We start from the raw sequence: 4,493 nt of genomic DNA on the forward strand, positions 1-4,493 counted from the left end.
ATTGACAACAAAGGAGGCTCCATTTTAAAGTGGTACTGCAAATGTGAACTTCAGCAGGGCAAATTGCATCAATCAAGGTAAAAGGTAGTGGGAACTTCTTTCCAGGGAGATTTGGTACCGGCTTACCAAATTTGACCCGGTTCCATCCAGGGCAAATTCCCTAGTGAGAGTGGGGCCTGTGTTTTAGAACCCACAAGTGAAACCTTGAAAAGAAGTATACATACATGCAACTGCAGGTGTGAAGGCCAAAAAAATGCCTATGAATTTTTGTATGTTACACTGAAACAGCCTTCTAAAAATGTGTTTTAAAGACACTGACTGTTAACTTGACAAACTGTTTCCTCTAACAGATTATGGGCTTGGCTTTTTTAAAAATAAAAAAATCAAGTGGGTATTTGCATGGCAGGAATTTGTGCTTAATTAACTATAAAATTGCTTCAGAAAAGTATTTATTTTTTACTTGTAAAAAATTATTCTAGCCCGGGGCAGGGGGGGTTTTGCTTTTTTGGAACACTGTAGAACATGGCATGATCCTCTGGGGAACAGTATGACTGACAGGAGCCATAGTGTTGCTTTTGTGGATAATGCCAGTTACGTTACAGGCAAGATGGCTGTCTCCAGGAAGTGGCTGTGAATGCAGGAGCTGTGTCTGCTGCCTGTCTGGCTTTGTACAAAAGTCTAGTGTGATTTCTCAGCAGCAATGTGTTCTAACTCTTCTGTGTTCCTTTTTACACACTGATGGAGTCATTCCCTAGAGAGAAATTTCTTATCCACTGGGTAACACCGGCCCAGAAATTATTTTCTAATAATAGACTTGTGTGTCCACTATTAAGACTGTTAAATGTTTCTTTGCTTCCTTCAGAGTTGCTGAGGGCTCAGACCTCATGAATAGGTCACCACAAAAATCAAGAGACATGAGAGCCTTTAAAGCGTGTCTACTTAGAAGTAAGTCTTACCTATGGTCTCATTCTTTAGGAAATGTTTATAGTACTGCAGTCTGTTAACACTGCAAAATTAATGTAGTTTGACACAGCTTTAACTGCCGTTGCTCAGTGCATAGGAATTCTGGGATTTTGGGAGATATTTAGACTTCTCTGTCAGACAGGTCTGATGCCATAACAAACCACAAATCCCAGGATTCCATAGGAAGGAGCCATGACAGTTAAAGAAGTCCCAAAGTGCATTAATTCTACAGTGTGACAACAGGATCAGTCCCAGGAACACATAGGATTTTAGCAACCAGAGAATGCTCTACTCAGACGCTACTTGCACTGAGCTGAGTTTACTCCCAGGTAAGTACATGCAGGATTGTAACCTTAGTATAGGTTATGATTTACATTTGTTACATTTTATTGAGAATCATTGGTCTTACGTTCATACTTAGCCTTGAACCATTGTGCTATGAATTATTCATATAAGAGGCACATGTTTAGATGCAGGAGCCCTGTCCTTCTCTACATCTGGGTATGATTGATGTTAATATAATAATAATAATAATAATAATAATAATAATAATAATAATAGGATTTATTTATATCCCGCCCAATCACTGGGAATCTGGGCAGGTTACAACAGTAGGGATAATACAAAGCAATAGCAACAAACAATAACAATAAACATAAAATAATAAACAAATGTAACATAGCAATGCATAGCAAAAACATCATCATCATAATAATAATAATAATAATAATAATAATAATAATAATAATAATAATATCATAACAATTCAATAATGACAAAAGCCTAACACAGAAGATTACATTATCAAAAAGAAATCCCCATTTCCAAGCCCTCATTCCAAAAAAATAACAAAGCAGATGCCAATAAACAATGAAATAATAAAGGAAATACAGCACAACAAGTTACAACATTACAGTTAAGAAATTACAATAAAAGATTACAATCTAACACCCTGAAAAAAGGGAGACTAAAAATTAGCAACAAAATAATGTTCTTAGGGATCTTATCTTTTCTAACATTGGCCCAGTACAGATGGGCCTTTTGTGACGCCATCGTCACATATTAGGGTTGCCTGGGGGGAGAGAGCCTACATGCCCCGCAACCCTAGCACGTGACGAAGGCGTAACAATGGTGGTGCCCTGTATAAATGGGCGCCACCATTGTTATGTAAGTGCCACGTTGTGTCCACACGGTGCCACACGGTGCTTACATACCAAGTGCGCCAATGGCACACTCATGCCGCCACCATGGGGGTAAAAAGAACCCACTTTGTGCAGGTTCTTTTTCCTCCACAGGGAAGCCATGCAGTTTGGCGGCTGCGGCTTCCCTGCAGAGGAAAAACAGGTGCCGGCAGGCCTCCTTTTTGGGAGGTCTATACTGTGCCAACAGCTGTTGCGCTTGAATCTCCTGGACTCAGCTCTGAGCCTGGATGCCCAGGTCTCAGCAGTGGACAGGAGTGCATTCACACAGTTAAAACTAGTGCTTCAGCTGCACCCATTTATTGAGATGTCAGCTCTGACTACAGTGACACATGCCTTGATTACATCCAGTTTGGACTACTGTAATGCACTCTACGTGGGATTGCCTTTGAAAACTGTTCAGAACCTTCAGTGGGTCCAGAAAACGTCTGCCAGAATGCTGTCTGGGGCCAGTTATAGGGAGCATATAACACCCTTGATGAAACAGATTCACTGGCTACCAGTTTGTTCCCAGGCACAATTCAAAGTGCTGGTTGTGACCTATGCTGCTTAGATCCAGATTACCTGAAAAACTATCTCCCCGTATAAACCTGCGAGAACACTAAGATCTTCTGGGGGAGGCTTTCTCTTGAACCCACCACCATCACAGGCTCGCTTGGTGAGACTCGAGAAAGATCCTTCTCAATGGCTGCTCTTACCCTCTGGAACTTGCTTCCATGGGAGACTAGGCTGGCCCCTTCCCTGCTTGCCTTTTGTTGGCAAGCTAAGAGTTTTTGTTTAAGCAGATGTTTAATATATAATTATGCCAAGATGGCTTTTGTGTGGGGTGTGTGTTTCAGTTGACCCTTTTAGCTTTTGTATATTTTATGTGGTTTTATACTGTCTTTAGAGGATTTTAACTGTATTTAATTTTTTATTGTAATGTTTTCCAAAATATTTTTAATCTGTGAGCCACCTTGGGTCCCTTCTGGGAGAAAGGCAGCATACAAATGAAATAAATTAATAAATTAATAATAAATAAGTCAGTCAACTCTAAGATCCAATTAATGTTTACATTTTAAACAGTTCTCAGAACAAGCCACTATCTGCTTCTTCGGTCCACTGTGAAGAACCTATAAAGAATTTGTATCGTAAGCTGGAGAGTGTCTAAACATGGACAACCAAAATGGTGAGGGGTCTGGAAACCATGCTCTATGAGGAGAGACTTAGGGAGCTGGGTATGTCTGTTGCTGGGGAAAGTTAATTTTTTGGACTACCATGCCCAAAACTTTTCCAAGCAGCATGGGAGGATTCTGGGAATTTTAATCAGAAAAACTAACCTCTTGAAGCTCTAACCAACCCCCCCCCCCCAAAAAAAACCCCAAAAGCAGATGTTGTTATGGGGCATTATATCTTTTTCATGTATTTTCTGGGAATGCTGTCAGTCGTGCCTAAGGCGTGTAATTACAATGTGTATGGGGCCATCACATGAGACAAGTCAAATGTGGTTTACAAGCACCCCCTCCCCACCACCACAGGAGTGCTCTTGAAGAAGCCCTCCCTACTGAAAATTCCAGTTTTTTAGGGCCTGTGTGTAAATGAATGAACTTGAATGGAAGTGGGGTGGTAGTTCAGGCTGCCAGAGACCTCATAATGGAGCTGAGTGAATAATCTGGAGATCATTTATGTCAATAGCCTGTGTCTATGCCTGTGCAATATTTGTCATTGCGCCATTTTCCATAGATTTGTTCATAATTTTTTCCTCTGTTGCCTTTAAATTTATTGGCTATTCAGGCCATAAACATTTCAAATGTATTTTGGATGGTTTATAGTCTGATCCAAGTCAATGGGTCTACTTTGGCTGAGATCCAGGTCTGTTGGCTTAATTGGGTTGTGAACTCAACTGCTCGTTTTTTATTGGTTAGGTTTGTCAATTGGCACACTCCCAGTTTCGTGATTATATGGATATGCAAGTGATTCAACACTATGTGAAACTGCATTGGGTAAGACTTTAAAACATTCTATCTCCCCACCTACCAGGCCTTCTGAATGTGAGAAAATCTGTCAAGTTTCCCTTGGTGTTTAAATCAATGGGTTTGTCTCTGTAGACTTGATGAACAGGTGTATTTCCACTGGTGACAAACTGATGTTACAGCTGGTCTTGCTTGTTTGAAAACTCCATGGTGCTAAGAGCTGTTGAAGAAATTTTACCTATTGTTGGAGCATGTCAGAGAATTCAGTACTTGTAGTCTTGATTTCAAAGCAGTTACCATGTTCTACTGCCGAAGTGATCATGTCACTTCATGAAATTGCCTGTTTATATGGTGCCTTTAAGCCTACCTTGTTCTGAGG

At 40.5% G+C, this 4,493-nt stretch overlaps 1 long non-coding RNA gene across 1 annotated transcript; it reads left to right on the top strand.

The window, feature by feature from the left end:
* Positions 1–592: 592 nt before the first annotated feature.
* Positions 593–4,187, top strand: LOC121932521. Its single transcript, XR_006104368.1, has 3 exons — positions 593–945; positions 3,228–3,330; positions 4,067–4,187. It is a non-coding gene; the product is annotated as an uncharacterized LOC121932521 (long non-coding RNA).
* Positions 4,188–4,493: the final 306 nt, after the last annotated feature.

The sequence above is a fragment of the Sceloporus undulatus genome, chromosome 6, assembly GCF_019175285.1.
Source record: "Sceloporus undulatus isolate JIND9_A2432 ecotype Alabama chromosome 6, SceUnd_v1.1, whole genome shotgun sequence".
Taxonomy (NCBI): Eukaryota; Metazoa; Chordata; class Lepidosauria; order Squamata; family Phrynosomatidae; genus Sceloporus; species Sceloporus undulatus.